This window comes from Chiloscyllium plagiosum, unplaced genomic scaffold (genome assembly GCF_037043375.1).
Source record: "Chiloscyllium plagiosum isolate Xiang-an unplaced genomic scaffold, Cpla_swu_hap1 HiC_scaffold_3, whole genome shotgun sequence".
In the NCBI taxonomy this organism is placed as follows: domain Eukaryota; kingdom Metazoa; phylum Chordata; class Chondrichthyes; order Orectolobiformes; family Hemiscylliidae; genus Chiloscyllium; species Chiloscyllium plagiosum.
Window position 1 is genome coordinate 53,024,727 of NW_028270141.1, and position 14,467 is coordinate 53,039,193.

The 14,467-nt window shown below is 39.5% G+C and overlaps 1 pseudogene; it reads left to right on the forward strand.

Annotated features, from left to right (window-relative positions):
* The first annotated feature begins 6,673 nt into the window (after positions 1 to 6,673).
* On the forward strand, positions 6,674 to 7,023 carry LOC122548636 (small ribosomal subunit protein eS24 pseudogene; annotated as a pseudogene).
* Positions 7,024 to 14,467: the final 7,444 nt, after the last annotated feature.

Consider the following 14,467-nt stretch of genomic DNA (forward strand, 5'->3'; position numbering starts at 1 on the left):
GGCTGTCTTCCTAAGAAGGTGAAAATGGATGCAGGAGGATCAAGGCTGACAGCAAGCCCAGGAGCAGCAGCAGTGTAGATGATGAGGAACATCTATCTCATGGAGAGGTCATAGAATCCCTGTAGCATGGAAGCAAGCCATTTGGCCCATCAAGTCAACAACAACCCACCCCCTACCCTATAACCCTGCCCTTCCCATGGCCATTCCACCTAACCTGCACATCTTTGGAGGAAACCAGAATGCCCAGAGGAAACCCACATAGACAAGGCAGAATGTATAAACTCCACACAGGCTGTCATCTGAGGGTGGAACTGAACACAGGCTCTTAGTGTTGGGAGGTAGCTGTGCTAACCATTGAACCACTGGGTCACTCAGGATGAGTGGGCTGCACAGGAGAACTAATATTTTTCAGCCCTGACTCAGTTTCCTGGAGATGAGTGAAACATTGTACACTGTAAGTGCTGGGGTACCGTGACAGAACTGTGCCAGATACTGGAGTGAGCCCAGAGCACTACATGAATGGGAGGCCATTCCCTCCGAGCAGCTGTGAAGGTCATTGTTGCTCTGACCATCTGTATCACTAGCTCTTTTCAGGGAGAGTTGGGTGAGTTGTGTAGGATCTCTCAATCTTCCCCAGACAAATGCATCAGGACAGTGACTGATGTCATTAGTACCATGTTACATTGGTTCATTTCATTCCTCTACTGTGAGGTCAATGCTGTAGCCTGGGCAGTAAGATTCAGGAACACAGCTGAGCTCCCTCAGGTACAGGGTGTCATTGACTGTACACATATGGCACTGAGAGGCCGTATCAAAATGCTGTAGAATTCGTCAATAGGAAGAGGTTCCATTCTATTAATGTTCAGGTGATCTGAGATCACCATCACCACATCCTAGAGGTATGTGTCCACTAACCTGTCAGCAATATTTTCCAAATTTTCTGCATGTGGAGGTCAGTATGTTGGCATACCGATTGGCTTATGTGGAACATTCCAGCAGGAGCATGGCTGCTCAGCACAGAAGGAATATTGCCTTGCAGCTACCATGATGTCAGGATCCAGGAACACTCTTGAATACCTGGTGTATTTGAGGGTCCAGGTGCCTTACGAAGCTGGTTACTGGAGTACAAGAATTGCTCACAATGTGACCATAACCGAACACACCATTGCGCAATCTCCTAACTGATGCAGAGCACAGGTTTTTTTGCTGCCTATACTTGGTGCAGGGCTGTGGTGGAACAAATGCTGGAGCTGCTGAAGATGCAGTTCTGTTTGGACAGGTCTGGAGGGGTGAGTTTGGACAGGTCTGGAGGGGTGAGTGGGACCTACAGTGTAGTCCAGACAGAGTGTGTTGCATCGTTCTGGCAAGTTGCATTCTGCAGAATTGGAGCAGGCAACAAGGTGATGGGACAGATAGTGAAAGACTTGGAGAACAATGTTTCTAGGAGGAGGACATGGATATTGAGGAGGAAGAAGATCTCCTGTTACTTGACAGAGCTCAGCTGCATCAGGCTCTTGGTTTGCATTTTCGGGGTGCACTGTGTTCCCTTTTGCTGTCTATTAAAAGAAGTTAATGTTCAGGATTGTTTGATAGATTGTCACATGTGATGCATGCCTGCTGGAGATTGTGTCTGTGGGTGGTCCACAGGCACAATCTCCAGACACTGGGACAGAGTAGCAGTGACTCAGAGAAGGTGTTTAGATGGATTATAGCTCATGACAGGTGCACTGTATGGCCTGGTGTTTAAATAGCAACTAGGGTGAGCAACTGGGATTGTATGTATGAGGGAGTGTCAGACATGCTGGCAATAATCCCACATAACGTAATCAACACTCCCAGAAAGGAGCCGGTGGCATAGATGGTCAGAACAGCAGTGACCTTCACGGCCGCTGGGAGGGAATGGCCTCCCATTCGTGGAGCATTCTTACCACATTTAACTCATACTCTAATTTTAACTCTATATGTTTAGCCTAAACAAATACTACCACAATTTGCGTGAAGTGGCCAACTTTGTTCCCTACATAGGTCTCGCCGAATGGGTCTTTATTCTCTCTGAAGATTACATCAGGGCACATGTTTCTCAAATGACGTCTCGAAGACTTCTCAGAAAATGTATTTGTCTGTTAACGTATCTGAAAGTGCACTCCTTTCCAGAAAAATCTCTGACACTCGGCCAATGAATTGATCAAAGCCTGATTACATTGTTTAATCCCAGCCAATGGAATGTACTAGTAAACAACTTCCAAATGTTTATACCAAGCCGTAAACAGCACATTCATTCCATACTCCACATAAGGTAATATGGCCAGCACATCTAGAGACACCATGACACTCACCTTATTTGTTCAATACAGGAAACTGCAGGTCACAACATGCCCCACCTGCAGTTTTACTGAGGTCAGAGTTTAAAGTAGCTTGACCAAAATTTCCAGTAGGCTTGATTGTAGCTCTTAATCAGCTTATTAACCATTTCTGCTGCTTGCCATTTGACCACAGATCAAGGCATTTGGTACTTAACCAAAAATAACCTTGCAATTCAACCCATTGTTACTTCTAGGCATGCTGCTGAGGAGATAAAATTGGTCAAAAAGTAAATTTTTAGGTCAACCTGTGCTCAGTTGCAATGTGTCTTCCTTAAAGACATTGCTTATGGTGTTTGCTATTATTAAGATGCAAATAACCCAAGATGTGTGGCAAGAAAGAGACATCCATATCAGTGGATAATTTGCACCGCTTGACTATTAGCCTTAGTAAGCAACAGCAGAACTTTCTGTATTTGTGTAATAAATACAAATTTAAATTACCAGAGAATGTTACAGCTGGTACTTAACAAAGTAAGGACCCTTTTATTAATTTATGTTCTTGTAATCCATGAAACCTTACACGGTCATAAAATGAACAATGAAAAATTTCTATTTTTATTCCTGTAGGTAGTAAATTGTTGCTACAGATTATACAAATTGAAAATTTGAGATTTTTCGCTTTTTTTCTCACTGTCAATTTTTCCCTCCTCCTTAATCCAATATTCCTTTCATTCTCTTCATTTCTCTTTCTGTATTGATTTGACTCTAATTTGATTCCTTCTCAACAATTCTTGTCTTTCTATCTCCTTGATTCTCATTGTTTCAGGAGATAAGCTGTTTGTTCTATTGGTCACCAATATCTTAGGTGCTCTATTTTCCAGCCTGCACTTTTATTAGCTTACACTTCTGGAAATTCAAGAAAAATGATATGTAAAATATCCAACCGCAGGTCATGTATGTGATATTTACTCCGAGAATAATATGGGCTATTTGCTGTCAGCTATCCCCTTTTACCAGCCCAGTCCTGGCAATGTCACCTTCAACCTTAAATTTTTGACCTTTTCAATATTTCCAAAGAGCTCTGTTAAATGTTAAGTTGGATCAGAAAATTATAAACTATTAAAGCCATGAATTTTGTTCTCTCCATTTGAATCAATTTGTGGATCTTATAAGACTAGACAAAGTTGCACTGTTATAGTTCCACCATGAGATTGCCCAGGTTTCAAACTTCCTCAGATGCTCCAAACTTTCATTTACCATAACTGTTAGTTCATGTAAAACTGATGCTCAAAACCTAGCTAGTACCAGGACTGTCATCACGTGCTATTGAACTACATAGGAGATGCCTCAATTTTAGAATTTCCTTTCCAGCTTTAAAATCCTCTGTAGCCTTACCCTCCCTATCCCTTGAACTCCATCTATTCAAACAATAATCAGATGTCCCTGCATTCCTCTGCATCCCTGACGTTACTTATTTTGCAAGGTGCTCCCTGACCTCTAGAAGTTGTTTCCTAATTCCCTTAAATAGTCATAAAAATTTACTTTTTGACCAATTTTAAGTGTACCTGTTCAAATATTTTGTTATTGTTATTGCTTCATTGGTAATTACTCACGTGAAGCATTTTGAGATGGTGAGGTAGGAACGTCATTGGACTAATAACCCAGAGCTTCCAGGTCAAAAATCTTGGAAAATGTGTTTAAATCCCTCTGCAGTTGTTACAGGAATTTAGAATCTGGAATTCAAAGCTACCATCAACCCACATATGTGACAAAATGAATTTTAAAACGCAAGTACTTAATTAGCTCATGGGCAAATTTGGCACCCAACTTCTGGGGTGCAGTTTTGGAATGGGGTATTGGATTTGATCAGCCATGTGAACAATCATGAGTGTCCTTCCAACTGAGATTTGACACATATTCACACAGATAACATCCAGAGATCAATCTTGAATTCTGGGACACCTCTCTTGCAGCTTAACTATGATTTTGTTCCCAGCATCTGCTGGAAGAAATTCACTCAATCACCAGAAGGACCTAGATGCAACCAGTTTATCAAGAAAGATTCAATAATCTGATAAATTATGGGAAGTAGCAAACCTTGAAGAAGTTCTCCTCCTGTCGCTACAATAATTTCTCTTAGCCGATCACACATGTTGTCAGGTGCCTAATTCGTATTGCAGCAGAATGTACACAAACCAAGCAACTCACAATCCTAATGTCCCCCTGTTCTTGCTGGAGCAAGTGTCCAGTTAAATCGCTGAGATATCTTTTCTGTAAGGGATTTAGGCCCTGGGAGTAGCCTTGTAATGATGCCATGGATTCGTTTCTCAAACGGCTTAAATAGAACACTGTGAATTGGGTTAGTCAGATAGATAAAAGAAGGAAGGCTGTTAGAATGTAGGTAAGTTTATTAACAATATAACAATAAGTTCTGCTTCTGCTATATTGACATGTGTCATTGTAAATAGTATTAACATGCAATGAAGAGAATCTTACAAAGGCTTAAGCTTGAAGACTATTCTTGGATTTTGTCTTCTTCTCCACTAGTCTGCTTTGAATTCAAACATTTAGATGTGGCCTTAAAACCACACAAAAAAGCATCCTGACAGGCCTCATTGGGATGGATGCTGAAAGAATGTCCCATGTGGGAAAGACTAAAACTAGAAGAAGGGTCTTACCATTTTTAATAGAAACAACATGAGTTTATTTTCTTCAGAGGGTCATGAATCTTCAAAGAGCAGTGGAGACAGAGCCATTGAACTTTTTTTAGGCAGAGATAAATTCCTGACCAACAATGAAGTGAAAGGATATGGGGAGTGTTGACAAGAAAGTGAATTATGGTCCCTGGAGTTGGCGGAGTCTAATGACACACCCGGGGATCAAAGTCGTCCAAGTTCACAAACTCGCCGGTCGCCAGTGGTAATTGACAACCCGGCCCCAGAACTCTGCTTGACAGTTTAAGCTGAGTCAAAACAGTGTCTGATAGAAATTTAATAAATCTTCCCTAATTCCCAAATCCATCCCTGTTGGAAATAAACCCAGTATTATTTTCCTATTGCTTTAATTGTTACCCATCTTCACTACTTGGATTGATCGATTTTGGGGCTGATTGGTGAAGAGATCTTCACAGGGAGATTTTAACTGAAAAGAGAGAATGAGGATTTTCTCCCCCTGTAGATGAAAGAACATGAAGGGGAAATTGGAACGAGTTCTTCAAAATTCTAGAGGTCTTAACAATGTCAAAAAAGTTGAGGTTGATGGAGTGGGTATTAGGGAGGACTGAAGCAGTAGTTATTAAGGGAAAGGTAACAGTTTTGATTCGTAGGTTCATTGAAAATAAGTGCAGGAGTGGGCCATTCAACCAACTGAGCCTGCACTGCCATTCATAGAGTCATAGAGATGTACAGCATGGAAACAGACCCTTCGGTCCAACCTGTCCATGCCGAATATGATCATGGCTGACCATGCAATTTCAGTATCCTGCTCTCACTTTCTCTCCTTATCTCTTGATCCCTTTAGGAGCAAGGGCCATGTCCAACTCCCTCTTGAATATATCTAATGAACTAGCCCCAACATCTTTCTGTGGTAGAGAATTCTACAGGTTCCCAACGCTGAGTGAAAAATTCTTCCTCATCTTAGTTCTGAATAGCTTATTGCATTTATTTAACTGTGAGCCCTCATTCTGGACTTCCTGAACAGAGCAAACACTCTTCCTGCATCTAGCCTGTCCAATCCCATTAGGATTCTATATGTTTCTATGTGATTCCCCCCCCGCCCCCACCCCCATATTTTAGTGAGTACAAGCCCAGTCAATGCAGTCTTTCTTCATATGTCAGTCCTGCCATCATGAGAATCAGTTTGATGAACATTCACTAGATTCCCTCAATAGTAAAAATGTCCTTCCTCAGACTAGGAGACCAAAACTGCACAAAAGTGCACACCTGGCCAGCGGCAGGTGAAGCAGTTGCTGAATGTGTAGTAGTGGGTAGATGGGCATAAGAGAACATTGCAGTTGGCTTGGCAATGATTATTGGGTTGGAAAATACCTCATGAAAATAAATAGATTTTGAAATCTCGTTTAGCGTTTGCTGCCTGAGGACTATTTGGCTGCAAATGGGCCTCACAGAAAACTGTAATGGCACAGATTGGGGGCCTCAAGCAGACATTAGACTTCTTCATTATGTATGAGAAAGAACCAAAGTTTCTTTCAGGCACAGGCACTATTCACGTTCTGAGTGTGCTTCTTGACAGCGATGTTGGAGGCTTTGTTAACCTCTGAGAAGCAGATGCTACAAGTCTGAAGTTCTTGATAGAGGTACATCAACCCTTTTTTTGTTACATTTTCTCCAAGTGTTTGGTACACGTAAGAGATGAGTGATACTGTGACCATCAAAACCAATATGTTAGGACAAATCACTTGCTTCAACACGAGAAAACAGTTGTCAATATTCTCCGCCCTGCAAACCTCAGTTTTTGAGTCAGAAATTAGGAAGAACTGGCAAGGATGTACAAGACGATGCCAGGTGTCATGTTTGTTATTGGCTTCAGGGTGCAATTTGCTGGTGGTAGAACAAAAGGAGTTGCCATGGTCTACAATTCCTTAGATTATGCTCAGAAGAATGAATTTAAATACAAGCTGGCAAGACACGGTCTGTTGGAGAAGAAGAAAATTTCCAGGAAGCAGCAAAAGGGATGCAAGAGCAAAATGAACAAAGTTTGAGTACAGACATGGCTAATGTTGACACTGGCACCAAGTAACATAGGAAATACATTGAAAGTTCCTTCAAATGCTAAATAAACTATGGATCACAACCTGTCCCCAAATGTGTTCTATTAATAAAAAAAAATCACACTGTTCAATGTGATCAGATAGGTGCCTCAGCTATAATACTGTGCGTTGTTTCTGCAATCTTTTCTTTTCAGCACACTGGGCTCATCATTATAGATTTTAAAGAGCTCTACAGATTCCACAAAGTTGCATTTATTTGTGGAATTTAATTTATTATCATTAATATTTAATGGCATGGACTACAGGGTGTGGCACTAAGTAGACAAAGTCATGTAAAAGACTCATGGAATGTGCCTTTTAACACAAGGGTATTGGAAGCAAATGAGGAATGAAGCTTCATTGTATTAGAGCCTTGATCAGACTCCATCTGGAGGAGCTGTATTCAGTTTTGGAATACTCCACAAACTTGACTCTGAATCACAGTTGCTTGTCATTGTATTTACCCATTTAATCCACATTGACGTTTTTGTCTTTGATCTGCTAGAGTGTTTCAGAGAAGGTCAACACAATCTCAATCTTTCAACTGAGCTCTCTTCAAACTTCTAGACACCACATTGAGATTGTTGGATTCAGGTAACAACATTTGCCTCCATCTGGGTTTGTGTGATTTTAGTTTTTTATTTTATTGTTTTGCTGGCTTGTTCTTTTCTTGCTTTCTTCCTTTATTCCTTCATGTTACAGTCAGATGATTCTTAAGCAGCTATTCACCTCTAATTGAGACACAACTGTTCTTTGTTCACAATATCTATTACTTTTCTCTTTGGCTTGTGCATCATGAAATCTTTTATTTGCCTGCTCCTGGCCTCCACCTTTCCACAGATCGTCTTCTTCCTTCTTCACCTTGGTCTCATCTGGAATGTTATGATCCCAGCTGATATTATTATTCACAAGTCATATCCCAGACTGAAATCTCAATTTGATACATCATGTTTTATTTGTTTTTTTTAATAAATTCACCTCTAACTAAGGCAGAAGAGCAAAATTTTGTTTCAATAATGAAACAGATGTATATCCAGCAAAATAAGTGAATATAAATCAGAGTAAATTAATCCATTTAGTTATAGTATGAATTTTAAAGTATTAGACACACAGTAAAAACATAATCCTGTTAATCCCAAACAATTGATGGTGCAGGCATGTCATGGAGTGTTAGGGTTTCTGAACCCATATGCTCCACGTGGGCTGCATCCTTCCCTCTCTCTCCTTTTCTGTCTTTTTTTTTTCCCTATTTCCTTTTCTTTCATCTTTTGAGATTGAAGGACATCAGCAGCAGTGGTGGCGGTGCCAGGAGGGAGGACTCCTGGCTTCGGCATGCCTGGACCCTCGCCTTGTGAACCCATTTGCCCCCCAGTAGTGACAGAGCTTGGTGCCCAGATAGTGTCTGTGTTAGGCCCACAACAGGGACAGATATGTCATTAGTTGTAGCAGTGTTTAATGTTTGGTAGGTCATCGCATGTGGTGGAACTTCGTGCCCACAGCATGGCTCCATTCTTTATGTAGTCTAAGGTTGAATTCAGCACAGACTGGAAGTGAGGTCCAGTTAAGGACTGGAGGCAAGGCCCAGTGCAGACTGGAGGTGAGGCCAGGCACGGACTGGAAGCAAGGCCAAGCATGGACTGGAGGTGAAGTCCTGGCAACATTGGAGGCAAGGCCTGACACAGACTGGAGGTGGGTGTAATGCGGTCTGCTCGAGGGACTGTAATGCTGAACTTTTTATTTCGTTATTTATCTATCCTTGGTCTCTTTGTACCGAATATGGCACGATAAGTAGCAATTTTGTATATGTCTCACTGTACTCATGTGAGTACATGTGACAATAAAACTAAGTTCCAATTCTAAGTCAAATTCTAAATGTTCTTTTACAATTTAAACACAAAATCTCTTGCACTGTGTCCAACAATAACCTTTGTACATTACTCATGCCAGAATCCCTTTCTCTAACAGCTCAGTATGTTTAAGATAACTGTGACTTTAATTTCTCGATAAGAAACTAGAATTCACTATGTGTTGATTAAAGGAACAATTAAGTGTGCTTTGATGTTTTATAAACTGATCAGGAAGATGATGGTCTGGGCGAAAGTTGGGTGTGATGTAGGATCTTTCCTTTGGTATGCAACACTTTTGCCAGAAATGTGGTGAAAGGTTGGAGGTGTCGTCGATAGTAGAGAGGGCTACTGCAGGCTGCAGCGTGATATAGACAGGATGCAGAGCTGGGCTGAGAAATGACAGGTGGAGTTCAACCTGGATAAATGTGAAGTGATGCATTTTGGAAGGTCGAACTCGAATGCTGAATATAGGGTTAAAGACAGGATTCTTGGCAGTGTGGAGGAACATAAAGATCTGGGTGTGCAAGTTCATAGATCCCTCAAAGTTGCCACCCAGGTGGATAGGGTTGTTAAGAAAGCATATGGTGCTTTGAATTTCATTAACAGAGGGTCATGTTTAAGAGCCACAAGGTTTTGCTGTAGCTCTACAAGTCCCTGCTGAATATTGTGTCCAGTTCTGGTCGTCCTACTATAGGAAAGATACGGAGGCTTTGGAGAGAGTGCAAAGAAGGTTTACCAGGATGCTGCCTGGACTGGAGGGCTTGCCTTATGAAGAAAGGTTGAATAAGCTCGGACTTTTCTCTAAGGTGAGAAGGAGGATGAGAGGAGACCTGATCGAGGTGTACAAAATAATGAGAGGAATAGATAGAGTCAATAGCCAGAGACTTTTCCTCATGGCAGGATTGACTGGTACGAGAAGTCATAGTTTGAAGATATTAGGAGGAAAGTATAAAGGAGATGTCAGAGGTAGGTTCTTTACACAGAGAGTTGTGAATACATGGAATGCATTGCCAGCAGTGGTGGTGGAAGCAGAATCATTGGGGACATTTAAGCAACTGCTGGACATGCACATGGATAGTATGAGCTGAGGGGTGCGTAGGTTAAGTTACTATATTTTACATTAGGATTAAATCTCGGCACAACATCGTGGGCCAAAGGGGTTTGTTGTGTGCTGTACTTTTCTACGTTCTATCTCAATCACATCAATTGGGTAAAGTGAAAGCATCTTTTATTTTGTTTGGAGCATTAGTGGCTGTTAAGTAACATCTAGAATAAAATTTCCTTTATTGTCATGTGATCTCAGGTATAGAAGTACAGGACTATAGTGAGAGAAGTTTTACAATGTCACCTCTTGTGGCACAATTTTAGGTACAAGCACCCAACTACGAATCTTAGATACAAAAGAGGTATAAAGAGAAAAGTAGTTATCTTATTTTTTAAACATTGTAATGTTAAAGTAAGTTAAAAATAAAATATAGCTGAAGGACTGGCATTTCATTCAGATAAAAGCAATTCAAATAAACATTACATTATAGCAGCTCAGAGCAGGGCCTTCCTCATGTGGTCTGACTGCCTGCGCTAGACCCAGTCTTGCCAAAAAAGGGTATAGTTTGTCAAACCTTCATCTTATACTCATGAGAACAATTCACAAGAATACCAATTTGAGGAGAAAGCCAATATTTACCCCACATGAGTAGTGCTTGCTAGTTAATTGGCAAGTGAACTCCGATTGATAGAAGTGTTGCCATAAGAAAATACACCATTAATACAAATTGACATTTATTGAAGGCTTTGTTCAAATATCAGCAATGCTTAATCTGTGTTGAGTTTACTTGGCTGGGTTATATTTAAAAATATGCAATCTTGTCATTCAGTAATTTATATTGATAATAGTTATTGATCTTTATATGGATTGGAACGACACCTACAACTAAAATAAACATAACAAATTTGTCGGTTCTCCAGGTCTCAAAATCAGAATGGCTGGAAAGGCTACTACAATCCTGTTAGTGAGAATTAAGATCTAAAGAGATATCTGAACATCTAATGACTAACTAATAGAACTATACTATGCGTTTTCACATTAACAAAACACGTGCTATTAGCTCTACATTATAGCTTCTAATTATTTATATTATGAATTTAGTTCTACTTCTTCATTTCACCACAAGGATTTTGTACACATTGTAACAATCTTCATGATGCATTTACATCTATGGGGACCGACACAAAGGTATGCCATGTGACTTTTTGAAATTCATTGCAACCGCTGCTGCCTACCTGTGGTTCCTGTGGTGGATGGGAGTCATCCACCACTTTGGTCCAGCTCGTAGGATCTAGAGAGTCAGGTAGAGTTAACAATAAGATGTTTATTTATTCTTTGACTGATACGTCCCCATTTTTCAAAAACATTGTTCACATGACTCTGTGAAATCTGTTGCACTTAACAGATTTCTCCTAGCATTATCTTCTACAGCGGCATGTACATCACTTTCTACCAGCCTTTATCCCAATTATCATTGTTATTGAATAAAATTAACTTGCTATATTTAGATTTACACATTGCCTTCACAGATTCTCTTGATTTAGAGGCTTCATGACTCTCCTGAATGTGTTTTCTTCTGAATTGGAAGAACGGTAGCTTCTTCTATTGGAACTGGTTTGAGACTTTGACAGTCTTCTGGAAAGTTTGAGGTTTATGGTTCCTCTCAGATCTCTTTTTAACATCTAGTTCATTCAATATACAATTGGTTAAGATCTGTGTTGCATTGGAATAATACTCTTTCCATTTTAGTTTATAATGGCTCTACTGTATATTATGCAAGATCTTTGTTAATTTTCATCAATCTGAGTGATTATACTTTCTCTTGTTTGTTCCATATTTTTTGATCACTTCCGTAACTTTGGTAAATTCACAATATCTTTTAACACAATTTTGGGCTTTTTGCTTCTTGTAGGATTTTACTTTAGAAGTTGTACTATTACTGAAAAAGATAATTTGTTCAACTTTTTTGTCTTACGTTCATCAGAGCAATGTGTAAGAAATACTAACTTAAAAGGGAACAGCATTTTTACAATGCACGAGCTGAGCATGTTGATTTATTAGCAAAAGAACTCTGGTTCATTGAGGTGTTGCCATGAAGAATGCACCAGTTAGGTAATAATTGACAATTAGCTGCCAAGCTTTCTTTAAATTTAAACCGGGTGGATTGACTTTGATAGTTCAAGGTATTGCTCAGAGGAATGAACCCTTGTTCAGTTGAAATAGGTGGGATGTGTAAGTGTTCTTTATGTCTGCAAAAAGCAGGGCCTTGTATATTAATATATGCAGTTTCCAGTGTGCAAAGGTGAGCATGAGCTTGACTAACAATTCTAAATTGATTAGCACATTCATAATTATTTAATAAGTGTTTCCAATTGCGAAATCATATCAAAAATTGGGCACTTTGTTTAGAGCTTTACTGACCACTGCTTGATTGAACATTGTCAGTACCTTGCCTATTATGAGCAGCTACTTGATACATTTTGTCAGTCTTTGGGACATACGGTCTACATAGCTAGCATCATACAAGTGCCAAAATTCACATAACATCTCTAAGTTGTGTGATAGGCAGAGCACATTTTGGTAAGGTATCTCAAATGATTTGAGCAACAGATGAAGCAAACCATTTCACGTTGCTCCTACACAGTAAAAACATGAGTCATGTTTGTCACTATTACCGTATTCAAGCACCATCACTTTAGGTAGAACACATCACAATCATCCATAAGAAAACTCTTGTAGACCATCCATAACAGAGTGTACTCTAATCATTGTGCATGTCCAAGATGGATTCCAAAGTAAATATTTTTGCATGTCTTCCATTAGCTTGATGGTCAAGCAATCCTCCACGTTTTTTTTTAAAAGACCTCACAAGTATTGATATCTCAGCCCCCTTGTTCTGGTTGAATATCCAATTGCTTTCTAATAGCTTCTAGATAAATGTTCCTGACTGCTTCTGTCACAGGGCTTTGTGAAGAACATTGCAGAAATCATCCTCTCACTTTGAACCTAATCAAATTTTTCAGATCACAAACTCCAAACAAAGATTGATTCTCATCCACATTCCACATGGTACGCAAGAAAGTTAGTATGTTCCTGCTTAAATGCAGGCCTGTCCAATATTCACTTTCTTTGATTCCCTCAATATATGAGATGTGAACTGCACAATACCAAACTTGCAACTGCATTCTGTGAGAAAACACAACAGCTAGCTTGAATAAAAATACTTCCTAATGCCAATAATATACTTAGGCATGTTCTCAAACAGAAATGTGAACAAATGTCTTTACCCTCAATGTTACTCTTTGATTCCACAGGCATGTGAATAATTTATATTGCCATTGGATGTAATTTCCCTTTCTCCAGACTCCCTGGTTCCACAAAGAAACTTCCTGTTTACAAAGTTCTTTCCAGATTTCTTTAATAGGAAACTGCACATGTAATTCAAATCATTTCCAGGAGTAATTGCAGATGTTATGCTTCTGTCCAAAGTTTAAAACTGGTCACCCTTTGGGTAAATGTTCACATGTCTCCCTCTAATAGTGTAAGACAACATAGTTTATCTTTTGAGTGTAATTAACTTCAAGGTCATTTGGAATAGATTGACATCAGAATTATTATCAGGTGCTTAACCGGATGCCTCCATTTGTCTAAGTTTAATCTTTAATTCCTAAAATTTATACATTATGTCCAAAGATGTGCAGGTTAGGTAGATTGGCCATGTTAAATTGCCCACAGTATCCAGGGATATGTAGGTTATGTGGGTTAGCCATGGGGGAATGCAGGGTTACAGGAATAGGGTAGGGTGTGGATCTGGGTCAATGTGGACTGACTTTGGAATGGCCTGCTTCCACATTGTAAGAATTCTATGAAATCAAGTATTCAGGATCTTTAGCTATTTGAATGAGATTTAGTTTAAATTTGTTTAACAAGGATTGCACTGCAGTGTTTGAAAACTTCATAACATTCAAACAACTCAGATGCAAAATTAAAGAAGAAACTACATAGAACCAAAATTAAAAATAGGAACACAAAGTTGTTCAATACATGAAACACAAAAATGTTACCTAGTCATATTTGTATATTACCTATTAAATCCTGAAGAGATGTCAAAGTACTTCACAAACACTTGGTACGCATTGTCCTGAGAAATACACAGCCTATTTGGACACAGCAAGACTGTTGAGTGATCATTCCATTCATTTTGGCAGTGTTGGATTGAGGGCTGAAAGTTAGCCCGGACACCACTTGAGCTCCCTGTTAGCTTTCATAATGGTATGTACTGTTGAATGAGGTTTCAATTTGGTATCTCAGCAGAACAATAAGACTTCCAACAGTGCACTGTTGTTGCAATGAAATGTCAGTTTAGGATATGAATTACAGTGGAATTTAAAATTAACATTATGACTCAGAAGCAAAAGCACTCAGATCAAGACAAGCTAATAAATGAAATAAAAATGCTTTGAAGAAGTTCTTCATGAGAACCTAAAGTTAAAGGACCTTATAA